The sequence below is a fragment of the Panthera onca genome, chromosome A1 (assembly GCF_046562875.1).
Source record: "Panthera onca isolate mPanOnc1 chromosome A1, mPanOnc1 haplotype 2, whole genome shotgun sequence".
Lineage (NCBI taxonomy): Eukaryota > Metazoa > Chordata > Mammalia > Carnivora > Felidae > Panthera > Panthera onca.
Window position 1 is genome coordinate 215,202,432 of NC_138339.1, and position 15,787 is coordinate 215,218,218.

The 15,787-nt window shown below is 45.8% G+C and overlaps 1 long non-coding RNA gene across 1 annotated transcript; it reads right to left on the reverse strand.

Moving 5' to 3' along the window:
• Window positions 1-2,914: 2,914 nt before the first annotated feature.
• On the reverse strand, window positions 2,915-10,249 carry LOC144612961 (uncharacterized). Its single transcript, XR_013550214.2, has 4 exons — window positions 10,155-10,249; window positions 6,339-6,429; window positions 4,948-5,044; window positions 2,915-3,031 (listed from the first exon to the last, which is right to left on the reverse strand). It is a non-coding gene; the product is annotated as an uncharacterized LOC144612961 (long non-coding RNA).
• Between the last annotated feature and the right edge of the window lie 5,538 nt (window positions 10,250-15,787).

Below are 15,787 nucleotides of genomic sequence, written 5' to 3' on the forward strand. Positions count from 1 at the left end.
GACACAGAATCTGAAGCGGGCTCCAGGCTCTGATCTGTCAGCAGCTCGAACTCACGGAGTGTGAAAGATCATGACCTGAGCCAAAGTTGGATGCTTAACCAACTGAGCCGCCCAGGTGCCCCTTTAATTTATTTATCTTGAGAGAGAGTGCAGAGAGAAGGAGAGACAGAATCTGTGCTTATGGCTCAGAGCCTGATGCGGGGCTCGAACTCACAAACCATGAGATCATGACCTGAGCTGAGATCAAGAGTCTGATGCTTAACAATTGAGTCAACCAAGGCATGCTTGAACTCTCTCCTTTAAATTTTTTTTTTTATGTTTATTCATTTTTGAAAGACAGAGACAGAGCACAAGCAGGGGTGGGGCGGAGAGAGAGGGGGACAAAGATTCCAAAGCAGGTTCCAGGCTCTGAGCTGTCAGAACAGAGCCCGATGCAGGGCTCGAACTCACGAACCGCGAGATCATGACCTGAGCCGAAGCCGGACACTCAACCAACTGAGCCACCCAGGCGCCCCTGAACTCTCTCCTTTAAAGTCAAGATCCTCTTGCTAAGATTTTATTCCCTGCTGCACTTCTAGTACTCAGGTAGGGGGCACAGCTTTGGAGTGGACTCTCTTAGACAGTAGGAGTTAAGAGCCCCCATGGAATGTGACAGGAGGCTGGGGCACTGACTGAAGGGGCACCACCTTATGTTCCGACTCCACCTGCCGTGCGCCCACCTTTCGCCCCAGCACACCGGCCATTTTCCCTGGCATTGGCGTAAGAGTCCAGGAGATGATGAGCTGGTCTTTTTGACTTAGTTTTCTTTCTGACATGAGTACAGAGCAGACTCCTGGGCCTAATATTTTCATAATGTGTAAGAGAAGGAATCAGAGATTGCTTTTTAATCTTCCTTTTCTTCACGTACTCCCATCTTTTCTTCTTCCTACTTCCTTGTCTTTGAGCAAGTGTCACCATCCACAGTACAATAGTATGATGTCAATCTTCCAGACAGCAGTATGAGCCTCTAATAGTTTATTATAAGAAAATTAACAGTTTTTATTGGACTTTGTTGGAAATGTAAATTAAAAGGGACATAGATTCTGTCACATCATTTAAATTTTAGAGTTTTAAAGAAATGATTTAGAATGTACTGTATTTTTAAATGTTGAAATTTATATTTAAAAATCTTAAAGACATGAGGTTTTGGTTGTTTTGTGGAGATGTAGGTACACCAAAACAGTATGTTCCCGGGCTAAACGTTTTACTGTGGTGTGCTCATGGAGCACAGTGGCTGTTATTGGCAAGTATGTCCTGACCATGATTATATCCCCGGCACAGTGGATACTAAAGTGCTAGACATAAGAGGCGTTCACAGTCTAGTGAGAAATAGAGAATGTAGACGGATACAACAGCGTGTGGGTAGAGAAGTGTGAACTAAGTGTTGCAATCAATCAGAATATTCCGGTTAATTCATTGTTGCCATTTTTGCTCTACATGGATTTCCAATTTTTAAAGCGTTTGAATGCAGTAATATATACTTAATTTTAAAACTTCTTTGAATGTAATTTAACCATTGAAACTTCCTAAAACACAAGAGGATTTATACAATGTCTAAGGATCGTTATTATGAACACATACGGTGGATGTCTGTAACACGTCGATCTTGTTAATAGAATGCTAAATTGATGGGTTTACTGGGCTAGTCCTCGTGACATTTAAGCCTTATTTCTGATTGCCATTCTAGTTTCCCTCCTTGAACAAAAGCCTGGGAAGCACTTGGGCCACTCATTCATTCATTCATTCATTCAGTGAAAACCCACTAAATGCCGACTGTGTGCCAGGCACCAGGAGCAAAGGTGATGGCTGTAATAATGTGCCTTCCATGCCAGTCGTTCTCTGCCTATGTTACTGAAGAAGCAGGAAGGTAAAAGGTTTTGTTTATTGCACCCTTCCTGTGTGCCGGGCACTGTGCTGTAAGCATTTGGTTCATCACTCATTTAATCCTCCCAACAACCCTAAAACATGGGTTCTCTTTTTAAGCCTTGTTTTATGGATGTGGAATGTCAGGCACCGAGAGGTTGAAGAACCTAACCAAGGTCATACAGTAGACTGGGGCAGAGCCACGTTCAAATTTCAGGTAGCACTGGGCAGCGTAGGCTCTTAGTTACTATTCTGTGTATTAAGTGTGCTTTTATGGGTGCTATGCTGTTGATTGCCCACAGCTGTAATTCACTGGCCCAGAATCTTCATTTGGTTTTTTGTTGTTTGTATTATTGTTATTAATACTATTGGGGTGTAATTGACGTATAACTCTTTTGTGTTTGACCTTGCACTAATGGGCTGCAAAATCTCAAGAGTTATCTTTCCTGAGTCAAAAAGAGTTAATTCTGGATTCTGTCTGAGTTGTTTTGCCTTTAAAGATTTAGTTTCCAATTTTTGTTGAGGTTCTGGAGTTTCTTGTGGAGTGACGTTCCTTTTTTTTGGCTCTAGATTCAGATGAGGTATTTCCCAGGGATGATTGCAGATGGCCAATGTACTTCATTTGCTTACATCCTAGGCCACCCAGTGAATGTTCAGTTCCAGGCTTATTTAGAAAGTTGGTGACTTGGCTGGTCACAGTTGAGGGTCTCTGTCATGGCCTGGTAAGCACAAAGGAGGTCCATCAGCTTGGACTGCCATGTAATGGGGATACAGAGCTGAACAAATATGAACAGGTCCTTGCTTTCAGAAGCTCACAGAATTGAAGAGGACTTGGAAACAAACTGCAAAATAGTGCGTTAAGTGCAGCGGTATAAATACGTGGCAGAATGTTTTCAGAGCTATGTGGGTTCAAAGCAGGTCACTTAGAGCAAGTTGTTTGCTTTCTGTGCCTCTGTTTCCTCATCTGTGAAATAGATATAGTAAGAGTACCTACCGGAGAATTGTGGTGAAATTTAAATGAGTCAATATATCAGCACTTTATTTCCCACATTCTTGGTTACACTGTAGAGTGCAGAAAAATTGCTGGTTCTTTCCGTGGCACGGCTCATTTTGTGCCATTCTGCTGTTGCTGTATGGAGTTAAGAAACATAACTATTTTTAAAACGTCAATATGTGTAAAGCACTTGAAACACTATATGATATCATATCCATAAGATGTAAAGATGTAAAATACAAAATGTGTATCCTATACAAAAGATGTAAAAAATGGAAGTGGGACAGAGAGAATTACATCCTTGGGGAGTGAGGAAAGCCTTCCTGGAGCAGTTCCTGAAGTGGGTTTTGAAGGGGTTTAGGAGTTCAGTAACACTCGCAGCCTTACTTCACAAGGTGATTGTAGTGAGAACCCACACACACCTTCAGTGTACTAACAGATACAGCTTGGTAGTGAGGGAGTGTGGCTCGACACACTGAGTCCAGTCTTGGTCTGATAGAAGAATGTGGAGGTCGCATCATCTCTCCCTGGGATCGGGTGCGATGGATGAGCAGCTAGGCAGGACTAGCCTGCTTCAGGTGTACCCCCAAGTTCAAAATGGTTCAAACCTAATTACTCCCATATGTGCAGCATGCTTTTCCATTTTGACTCATCCCTGAACACATTTCTTTAATTTGGTCCTACTGAAATGGCAGTTGAAACCAACCATAATGAATTATATCTTAGAGGTTTGAGATCTCAATCCTTTATCTTTCCACCACTGCAATAAAGATAAATAGGGAGCGGGAGCTAAATAGGGTCAAATGATTCACTTAAGTAATGGAGGCCCAGGAACTCCTAGCTGGACTAGAGGACCTAGACAAGAGCTGAGGCTAAAGAGAGAGTCCCTTATCCTTGTCCTCTGTTGGTGATGACTGGATGGCCACAGGTGGGTGGGTGGCCTAACTTAGCATTTGCAGGTGAAATCTGGAGCAACTGGAAGAAGACCTCCAAATGGCCAGCAGGTACGTGAGAAGATACTAAGCATCACTAATCGTCAGGGAAATGCAAATCAAAACCACAGTGAGATCCCACCTCACACCTGTTAGAATGGCTAAGCTCAAGAAGAGAAGAGATAACAAGTGTCGGCAAGGATGTGGAGATAAGGGAACCCTTGGACACTATTTACGGAAATGTGATTGTTTTAGTCGATATGGCAAACAGTATGGAGTTCTCTCAAAAATTAAAAATAGGGGCAGCTGGCTTGCTCGATGGAGCGTGTGACTCTTGATCTCAGGGTCATGGGTTCAAGCCCCTGTTGGTCATGGAGACTACTTTAAAAAAAGAAAACACACCATGCAAAACAAAACAGAACAGATCTACCTTATGACCTAGCACTTCCACCTTTGGGTACAGACCCAAAGGAAATGAAAACAGGATATCAAAGAGGTATATGCATGCCCATGTTATTGCAACATTATTTACGATAGCTAAGATAGGGAAACATCCCGAGTACCCATCAACAGATGAATGGATGAAGAGATGGGATCTATATATGAAATAAATTTTCAGGAATTATTGAGCCATGAGAAAGAAAAAAATCCTGCCACTCGCAACAACATGTATGGACCTTGAAGTCCGTATGCTAAGTGAGATAAGTCAGGGAGAAAAATACAAATAGTCTTAAATGTGGGATTCACTTTCACGTGGAATCAAAAAGGTCAGATTCATAAAAAGCAGAGAGCAAAATGGTGATCACCAGGGACTGGGGGAAGGGAGGGGTGGAAGAGATGTTGTTTAAGGGTACAAACTTAAAAGTGGTAGTAAGTAAGTCCTAGAGATTTAATGCATAGTGTAACATTATAGACAACAGTATAATAGTCATCAAATTTGCTAAGACACTAAATCTTAATTATGCCAGCCACAAAAATGATGCAGTAGAGGTGCTAACTGATGCTACATTGACAGTCATCTCACAATATAGTAATATATCAAATCAGTATGTTGGATACCTTAAATTAACATTTAGGTGTCAAACATGTCGCAGTTAAAAGAAGAGTAAAATTATTTACCAAAGGTGGATCTCCAAAGAGACACCAGTACAGCATGGAACTACTTCAGAAATGATGATCTCTTATCAGTGATGTTGAAAGGGAGCCTTTAAACATCCTACAGAAGAAAAGATATTTATAAAACACATATAATGGACTTGTATCTAGACTGTATAAAGATCTCTCCTATTTCAGTAACAGCACAACAAGCCAATTTAAAAATGAGCAGCAAACGTCCACATACACCTCACCAAGAAGATACGGATGGTCAGATAAACAGAAAGCTACTCCACATCACTGGTTGAAGGAAATGAAATTAAAACCACATGGGATAATGTTATATACCTACTAGAGTGGCTAAAATTTCAGCAGGCTGACAGTTCCGTGTGCTGGCAAGCAGGCAGCACAGCCTGAACTCACGTTGCTCGTGAGAGTGCAAGGTTGAAAACAGCTGGGTAGCTTTTAGTAAACTCGAATATACCACCGTACAACATAGCAATCCCACTGATAGGTATTTACCCAAGAGAAATGAAAATAACATGCAGACACAAAAACCTATACACAAATATTTATAACAGCTTTAATCCTAATTGCCAAAAACTAGAAACCACCCACACGTCCACCAGCTTGTGACTCCGTAAAACTATGGTGTGGTCTTGCGCTAGAATACTCAGTAATGAAAATAAAAGGACCATTTGGATGAATCGCCTATGCATCGTGCCAGGTGAAAGAAGCCAGACTCCTGGAGCTACATACTGTATGCTTCATCTGTAGGACATATCAGAAATGGCAACACTCTAGGGGTAAATACACAGGTCAGTATTTGCCTGGGGTTGAGTGGGCGTAGAGGGGCTGACTACGGAGACCGGGGAACGTTGTACAGCCCAGGAGTCTTCAGAGAGCTCCAGTCTGGGAAGGTCGGAAGCCGGTCGGGACCTGTTGGCAGTGTTAGAGGTCTGCTGTGTTACCCTGACAAATTCTCCAGGCATTAACAAAGGTAAATTCCATCTCCAAAAGGGAAGAAAATGCCTAGTGTGTACGATGCTAGAGGCCTTGAATTAAATCCACTGGGAGAGGGTCCTCAAAAAGCCAGCAATGGACTGAGTCATTTATATACCCACAATAAATCTGAGAAAGGAGTGTCACTGGGGGATGAGAAACCCATCACTTCTTTGATTTGCTGAATGTTTGAGAAAGCAAGTTTGAGCAATGATTTCAGGCAAATGGACCCTTTCAGTTGCAGCTTCTGGAGGTAGTGTGTCCTTACCACTCATCGAGCTTTACATCCTCTTAGAAAATAAAACTCTTAATCACCTTCAGCCAGCACTGTCAAGTGAAACCTTAAGGGCGTCAGTCATCTCAGATCACATTCTGTTAACCACCTACACAGACTCACCTGTAAGCCCACAAACCTTAGCCTGCAAGCTTAGTCCGTTGAAATGAAAACATCTCTGCATGAGGTCTCCAGTTGCATGCCGATGCCGATGGATACCAAGTAATCAACTGAGAAAGGGCAGAAAAGAAAGATTTTTTTTTTTTTAACGTTTATTTATTTTTGAAACAGAGCATGAACGGGGGAGGGTCAGAGAGAGGGAGACACAGAATCTGAAGGAGGCTCCAGGCTCTGAGCTGTCAGCACAGAGCCCGACGTGGGGCTCGAACTCACGGACTGCGAGATCATGACCTGAGCCGAAGTCGGCCGCTTAGCCGACTGAGCCACCCAGGCGCCGCAATAAAGATCTATTTAAACAACTTTCTGGAAAAAACCCTTCAGCTGGGCCCAGCTGGTTGATTTCCTCATGAAAAAAATCGAGTATGTGGGTCCGGCAAGGGCATCACATGTGTTAGAACTGAGTTTGGTATTCCCCGGTGTACCCGATACATAATTTTGCCGGGTCTTTTTAGGTAGTTGGCTGTCACCAGTGATCCGGGATGGAGAAATTTGTGGTCTAGAGGAAGTGGCTGCCGAGAGGCTGGGCAGCAGAAAGGAGTATCTGTACTTAGAGGTTGGCAAAGATGAACGCTAACATCCTTTCTGGTTTTAAGATTATGTAATATAGGGGCGCCTGGGTGGCTCAGTCGGTTAAGTGTCCGACTTCGGCTCAGGTCACGATCTCACGGTCCAGTTCGAGCCCCGCATCAGGCTCTGTGCTGACAGCTCAGAGCCTGGAGCCTGTTTCAGATTCTGTGTCTCCCTCTCTCTGCCCCTCCCCCGTTCATGCTCTGTCTCTCTCTGTCTCAAAAATAAACGTTAAAAAAAAAAATTTTTTTTTAAAGATTATGTAATATATAACATTATATATAAGTTGATAGATAATTTTTTTTTTTAAGATTCTGTAATATGTAATGTAAGCCGTGGGCCTGACAAGGCTTGCTCCCAAGACCAGAGAGGGGTTTGCTTCACTGTTCTCACTCAGAGCTTCTGCACCTGGCACAGACCCAGCTACGACACACACGCCGAGTTGTACACAGAAGCTTCCCGCTGTGCACGGGCTGGCAGCCCCAGACAGGCATGTGTGCTCTGCAGAAAGACCATTCGGTACTCGGCTTCCCAGCATCACCTGCTCCCTGCTGCAGGCCCACTTGATTGTGTACACACTCTTGCCTGCACCCAGAAATACTTTGTCTATCACCCAGTTCTCGTTCAGCTCCATCCTACTAAGGGCTCTTCCAGTTGTAAGAAGGAGAAAGCCACTTAAGTCTGCTTAAAGGCAGAAAAGACAGCCCTCCAAGGGACTGGCCCTTCTTCCCTTCCTCTCTCAGAGATCCGTACTGTTGGCCTGCTTCTGTGCCTCTGCTCCACCCCGTTCTTTGCAGATTGGCTTCCCTAGTTCCATGAGGTCATTTTCCCCTGGAACTTCAGCATGCACTTTGCTCTGCCTTGACACGGTGCCGGCTCTGGCTTCAATTCGACATGACTTTTCACGTCAGCTTCTTACAGCTGACTGACTCTAATCCTGGGTCCCATTTCTGGATTTCCCAGAAGAATGTGATGGCTGCCTGTTTTGGTCAGGCGTCCACCCCTAATCTGATCGGTGGGGAGAAGCATGAAGGGCCACAGAGGCCCCCTCCAATGGCAGCCATAGTTGCAGGGACAGGAGGGTTCCGACGGAAGGGCTTATGTGTAGCTGAGCACTCCAGAAAGCAACCACAGTACCCCCAACTGAGTCAGTTATTCGGGAATGCACATCTGGGAATAGAAGATCCTGAGGTCTTGGAGTGCCTGGATGGCTCAGTCGGTTGAGTGACGACTCTTGATTTTGGCTCAGGTCATGATCTCACAGTTTGGCGGTTCGTGGGATCAAGCCCCATGTCAGGTTCCGGGCTGACGGCACGGAGTCTACTTGGGATCCTCTTCCTCTCTCTCTCTCTGCCCCTCCCCCACTCGTGCACATGTGCTCGCTCTCTCTCTCAAAATAAATAAACTTAAAAAACGAATCCTGAGGTCATTGTTTCATTGTTATTTCTGTAAGATTCTGTGCCCTGAGTTCCACAACTAAAGAAATAAGAGCCCTGGGGGGGGGGGGGGGGGGGGGAGCTCCACCAGTGAATTTAAAGGTAATGGTGAAAATTAGGAGGAAAAGGCCCTTCAAGTTCTAAAATTCCTAGGATTCACATGTAAAGATAGAAAAACCTATGGAAGAAACAATGTGTATAGCGTGCTTACACACAAAGCCGGCTGTATAAAGGACTCCTCTATCGAGTGCAGGAGAAGAGGGAAAAACCAACATTGCAGTGGGAGCAACGTGACCTACACTTCTCACATGACATCAGCAACAAATCAGAAAGCTTTGATCTCCAGTTCTGAGAAAGTTAACGTGACGCTTGTACTTCTTGTGCTTCCACGTTGCTAGTGAGCACTGAAAAAACACCCTCAGCATCTCGAAGAATTCAACAGCTATTTCTGCCCCCATTCTACAGACACAGAAACAAAGGCACAGAAAGGTAAACGCCACACCGCAGGGCCCAACAGTGACGGAGCTTGGGGCCGGCGTGCCCTCGCTGCCAGTGCCACCACCTCTCTCCAGCCCCAGGATTCTCGAACCTACCTAGTCATCAGAAACAAGGGGGAGCAGGGGAGTAAAAATATGGATGGCAGGCATTACCTGCGAGAACTGAAACCTATCCCTCAGGGAGGGGGCCCTAGCTCTGTATTTTTTTTTTTTTTTTTTTAACGTTTATTTATTTTTGAGACAGAGAGAGACACAGCATGAATGGGGGAGGGGCAGAGAGAGAGGGAAACACAGAATCGGAAGCAGGCTCCAGGCTCTGAGCCATCAGCCCAGAGCCCGACGCGGGGCTCGAACTCGCGGACCGCGAGATCGTGACCTGAGCCGAAGTCGGACGCTTAACCGACTGAACCACCCAGGTGCCCCCCTAGCTCTGTATTTTTATAAAGCTCCACGGTTACTTACTGCTGATGACCAACCAGGTCTGGAAATAGCCACACTCATCAAAATTTTCAACTACAAAATTAATTAAAAGGATGGTGGTGTTTTCCTGGCCATAAACAGCTTGTAGGAAGGGTTCAGGCTTTCCTGTGTTTCAGGAAGTTCGGTGGTATCTACCTATCACGCATCACACCCCACAGCCTACCCTGAGAACCCGAGAGTGACTCCACACTGAGTGTGACCAGACGCCTTGTGAGACCACTCTGCTGTCACCTGAAGCCTGGGGGTGAGGATGCCTGTTCCCAGCAGGGGCTGAGAAGGTTAAGTGAGAAGCGTTTGTAAAGCAGCATGGTGCCTGCCACGTAGTATATGTTCAATAAACGTTTTTGTTGAAAATGTTTCCAGAGCTGCTGTCACTGAATGGTAAAAGTAACCTGCGTTTCACATCTTTCATTTCTAGCCATCTCACGGGAAATGGCCAAAAGCTGCTAACAGGGATGAAAGGCTGAGGACATAGGAAAACCAACGGCAGTTGTTTTTATCCAGCAGACCAAACGGTAACTCCAGTTTGGGGAAAAAAACAGAGAAATATTGACCGGCCCCTCAGCCCTTGAACCACTTCAGACCTTGGTTCAGGTGCCCCAAGACCAGGTCTCCACCTGCCCCCGGGGCCACCAGAACTGGTAAGCAGTCCCGTCCATTCAACGTCTAGCCAGCCCTGGATTCCCTCCCCTCCTGTCAGTTTTCCTGGTTAGGTTCCTCCTTAGGCTGAGTGTCCGGATGTAGACAATGAGAGGAGGAAGCAAGCACTTGTCTCCCCAGTGTGCGTAAACTCACCCTTCGAAATAGCAGCTCAGTCACTTGGGATTTCAGGCCCCTTGGTTTCTTCTCTTCAGTGTCTACTCTGATTTCCATGCCCTGCTTGGTCTGGCTCCTACATCTGAGGAGATAAGAGCGCTAAGAATAGATTCAGAAAATGCCTCTTTATGGTCACTCCTTGGAAGGCAGACGCTTCCAATCACGCCTTGAGGCCTACGCGCTCTGGGGTACCGAGTGGTGAAAAATAGAACAGGATGTGACGCTCAGAATTCCTACCGGGTTTGTGCCTTAATTAGCTTCCATGACACACAAGGAGATGTAGACATCTTTGAACCGGTGAGCCCCTTGCGTTGTTGGGTAACAAGGAGTCTGGGCACATTTTTGTTTTGGGGCAACAGTTGGTTTTCTCATACCTAGAGCCAGCTTGATGGGAGACCTCGTTCCAGGTCTCTTCAAATGATGAATCAACCTTATTTTGAAAACAGCTATTCGCTGCCTTACATCCTCAGATAAAATGAGTGCACAACTCTGTCATTTATCAAAGTGGAGGCTACACCTACACACAGGATCTACTTTTGGGCTCGGAGAGGGTGGAAATGCCACAGCTCACCAAGTCTCCCTTGCCAAGTTAACTTAAATTGGGTTGAATAGCAGTTCTCGCACGCTGGCTGAAAACACTGGGACTGACCTCAGCGTTCAGGTTGGTGAAAAAGAGTGTTATATGGTCGAAAGCAAGCAGTGGGACCAGCCTGGGGGGGCTGTCTTCTTCAGCATATTTTTCAAGGACCTGACAGAGGAAATTTAGCTCTGTCAGTCAGACCTTGCAGGAATGTCATGTAGCTGTCCGGGCACCTGGCGCTGTCCCCTCACTTGGCTGCAAAGAGACTTGATAATTGATGAAGAAATAACTCCTTCCTTAGGGTGGGGAAGGAGAAAGAGGAGGGAGGGAGGGATGTGCTGAGCTGAGAAGCGTATTATTACCTTAAGGCTTTTCACCACTTGCATTAAGGAAAGTCTGAGGTCTTGCAAAATTACTTCAGGCCCCATTGTCTAGAATTTGAAAGAAATTAGAAGCACCTAAAGAAGAACTCAGACTATGGGTGTAATTGAAATTAACAAGTATTGCAAACAACTCCTAATCGCGTTCCTTCCATTTATCATGTATAAACAATGTGAACCACGCCCATTCTCAGACAGTCTGAGATCACTTAAAACGTCCCGTGCAGAGGCAGGGAGTTTGATTGGAAGGAGCATAGGTTTTTTTGGCAGGAACGTAGGTTCAAACAGCTGTTTGGGAATAGCCTCTGTTTCTCTGCATTTTCTGGAGGGTATGACCAAAGTGCCTGCCTTGCTTTGTTTATCGTGAAGGTAAACTTTATCCCCTGTAAAATAATATGCAAATGTTATTTTATTAATCTGGGCCCTTTGAGTTATAAATGACAGAACTGGCTGAAGCAAAAAATTGAATGAATCAGCCCCATGGACCCTAAGACAAGGGAGAAAAGTGCAGTGGTGTAATGATGTGGTTTATAGGTCCGTCTCTTTGAGTACTCACTCCAGCGACCTGCTTTATGAGAGCTCATCCATCAGGAACTAAGCTCAGGCTCTGCAGAAGACCACATTCTGAGACTCACTCAGTACAAGTACTGAGCTTACAAAACCTGCAGAGCTAGTGACTATCGTGTCCTTTTCGTTGTCTCTCAAATGTCCAGGCTTTAGGAGCTCTGTCCTCATTGGTGTCACTCCACTAATATGATTGAAGGGACCTGTGAGCGTTTTTCTTGCTGATATTTTAAGTTTCCTTTTTTAAGAAGTGTGCTACTAGCGTGGGGCGCCTGGGTGGCTCCGTCAGTTGCCTGGTTCTAGATTTCAGCTCAGGACATGACCTCATGGTTCACGGGCTCAAGCCCCGCCTTGGGCTCTACACTGACAGCACGGAGCTTGCTTGGAATTCTCTCTCTCCCCCTCTCTCTCTCTGCCCTCCCCTGCCTGTGCGTGCTCTCTCTCTCAACATAAACTTAAAAAAAAAAAAATTGAAAAAGAAATGTGCTAGAGTAACAGTTTATAGGAAATGTGAAAATTATGCAGGAGTGGCACTACTAAGACTCCTAGACCCTTGGGAAGAATTTGTGTGGTCGGAACCACTCCTGAAGCTCAGACTGCCTGGCCTGGCTGGTCAGCAGCAGGTGCCAGAGGCGGGGGGTGTGGAGGGGGCTGGCGAGGGACACCCCATGCTGCCGTGCGTGAAGGCCACAGTCTCGCACTCCTCCTGCCAAGTTGAAATTTGCGATTGGTGTTTGTTTGTTTTTTAATATATGAAATTTATTGTCAGACTGGTTTCCACACAACACCCAGTGCTCATCCCAAAAGATGCCCTCTTTGGTGTTTGACTCTTTGTCCGGCATAGTGCTTGGCACACGAGAGACATTTAATAACTATTTGTTTAAGTGAATAAACTGTTAAACAACAAAGTTGAGAACTAGGATGGAAACGGACAAGAAGTTCTGGAGATGTTCCGAAGAAAGAAAGAACCAGAGTTAGCAACGGATTTGGGGAGTGAAGGAGAAGACCCAAGATGGACTGATGACAACGGCTTTGTATTTATTTACTATAGACTGACATAGCAAAACACTGACAATTCCCATTTGGACTTGAGGAGTGTGAGCTGCAGTCAGGACACTGAAATTGAAGATATGGAACTAGAGACTGGAGGTGTGGAGATGGGAGTTGGGGGCATGGAGGTGATGGTTCTTGGAACTGAGGGAGATGAGCCAGAGGAGTTAAGATTGGAAGAGTTTGGCAGTAAATCCAAACCGTCAGATATCCTCAGTTACGTGGATGATGATGATGATGATGATGGTGTGTAGAGCTGAAGGAAGCCTGGGCAGGGTGGAAATGGAGTGGAAACATCCCCCTACCTCCCTTCTGAAGCTGTGCCCTGGGATCACTGCTCCTGAGTGCCGACCTGCCAGAACTCTGCACAGGAGTGATGGGCACCACTACCGCCTTCAGCCCCGGCACACCCCAGATGGTTTCTGGGAGGAGCAGACTTTTGTCTTCCCGAATTCAGCTTGAGGAACGGGAGCCTGCTCTGTTTCCTGGGTGAGGAGTTTTGAGAGTCTTGGGAAGGTTACAATTTTTAAACCCCGCTGAGCTGTTGTCCGCGTGCCCAGCAGCTCTTGTCGAAGGTTAATTCTTCCCTGTGTTGAGGAAACTGAGGCCGTCCAGAGGGAGATGAGTTTTCCCCAGCTCTGCCCATCCGTCCCCGAACTGAAGGAATCCAGCCAGCGCTAGTGGACAGAGAGCCCAGGGCAGAGGCACCCAGAGAGGCATCAGCAGCCACCGGCTATGATCCAGCATCATGCTGGACCCAGGGCTGGGACAAAGGCCCTTCCTCTCTCCCTCTCCTCCCTCCTTGGCCCCTGTGTCTCTTTCCAGTCTCCAACTTCTACTTTTCCCCTGCCTTAGTGTCCCTCCCCGCACCCCCACCCTCCTGCAGATCCTGGCTCCTCCCCTAGCATCACCTTAGTTCCTGTGCTCACCTGCACGGAGAAACTTCCCACCCGGAACCTCCCTTGACTGGGATATGATTTGTTAAATTCGATTCCCACCCCTGACAATGAAGAATGTGTGTCCCTTATAGAAAATTGGCAAAGTATAGAATAGTGGAGGGGGGGGGGAGGTCATTCGTGGGGTAAGTAAGTAGTTAAGCCTCTTCGTAGAAATTAGCATTTGATCTCTGATTCTGAGCTTTGCTTCTTACTATGGCTGTGTGACCTGAGGCTAGTTACCTGCCCTCTCTAAGCCTGCCTGCCTAATAATTACGTCTGCATCTATCTTTTAGCTTTGTCCCAGGATAAAATGAGCTGATACTTGTAACACACAGTAGGGCTTAACGGATGACAGACATTAGTATCAACTAAGAGGTCGCTGTTAACTGTGATTAGATGCTCAATGCGTGACAGCTCTGACTGTAATCCACGGCCAGCCCAGCACCCCGCCCACGCCCCTCCACCCACCGCCTTGGAAGGTCTCTCTGGTAGTGCCACTGAGCTGCCGGTGCTGGTCACAGCGCCTCTGGATTTGAACAAGCTCCCAGTGGAAGGTGGACAAGTAGGGCTGGGTCCCACCAGACACATCGGTCCTGGGGATCCTTTCTCAGCTGCGCATCCTCACTAACCACTGTGCTTCACGGCCAGTCCGCTGATTCTTTCTGGTTCACCCCCCCCAGCCCTCGCTGGCTTTTTAACCTTGCCTTGTTGCTTTCTCGACTTCCATCTTCACTCCCCAGAGAAGCCGATGACAAAAGTAAGAGGCCTCATGCATTTTACTTTACTAACTAGGGTTTTTTAAAATTATATAGGTACATTTTGCAGCACATATAGATCTGTATGTTTAATAGGCCCATAGTATGTATACTCTTCTGCAAATTGCCTCTGTTGCAAGATGATGGACATCTTTCCGTATTAGTTAATACAGCCCAGCCTTCTCCTTTTAACAGCTTTGTAGGACTTATGATATGGATGTACCATAATTTTTATTTAAATGGCCCACTAATAACATACATTTAGGGTGTTGCCAGGCCTGGGTTTTGTTTTCTTCGGCTTTATAAACAGTGCTGCCCGGAGCATCCTAGCCCATAGATCTCTGTGCTCTGAGCAACCACACCGGGTCAGGGGCCACTGGCCTTGAGGGAGGGGCTGGCGTCTTCTTTATGAGCATCAAGCAGCAGCAGTCGTGCTGTGTCCAGGCCTGACTTCCACCCTGATTTCCCTCATGCTTCAGGATCTGGTGTGCAAACAGTGTGCAAATCTGCCGGGAAAGCCACGTTTGCATAACTACTAGGGAACACCAGCCCCTCCAACCCCTGTGTACCCACCTTTGTTTCAAATAGACACACGGTGAACTTTCTCTACCTTGACTGAATAGGTTTCTTTCTACCGAATCAAGGTCGGATTCCTACTTTGTAAATTTTCTTCTCAGAGTTTAAATGTACTCAAAGCATTCGTGTTCCTAGCTGCCTATTCATGTTTTTGTTTTGATTCAGAATCTTGCTGTAGAATCAACTCCTGCATGAAGGAATCAGCTTCTCCTTATTTCAACCCACTCAGCTATGGACGCTTAACTCCTTAAAAAGATTATACCTAGATATAGATATAAATATTGTCATCAAAGCGCCGTGTCTGTGACTAACATATCAACCAGCACAGAGGACTTAGGAGGAAAAGCCACAGTACCTAAGCCATGTCTGCCTCCTGCTTCCAGTCTCTTTTCATCTAGACCATGACCTTCTTCTAGAGCTTTTTGTTTTCCCGGAGTTGTTGTGTTTTTTTTTTTTTAATGATTTATTTTATTTTTTATTTTTAAGTAATCTCTACACCCAACATGGGGCTTGAACTTACAACCCCAAGATCAAGAGTCACATGCTTTACTGACTACGCCAGCCAGGCACCCCTCCTGGAGTTTAAACGTACCTTTTTTCTTCCCCTCTGTATCTTTATCTAGCCATACATTTATTTATACATTTATCTAGGCATACATATATTTGCTGGCTGTGTGTACACTCAAGTTTAATACTAGCAACTCCGTAGAGTTCCTCTATCCTCTCCAGAACCTTCAGTCGTCTTTCTTTAAACTGGATCACACGTCTC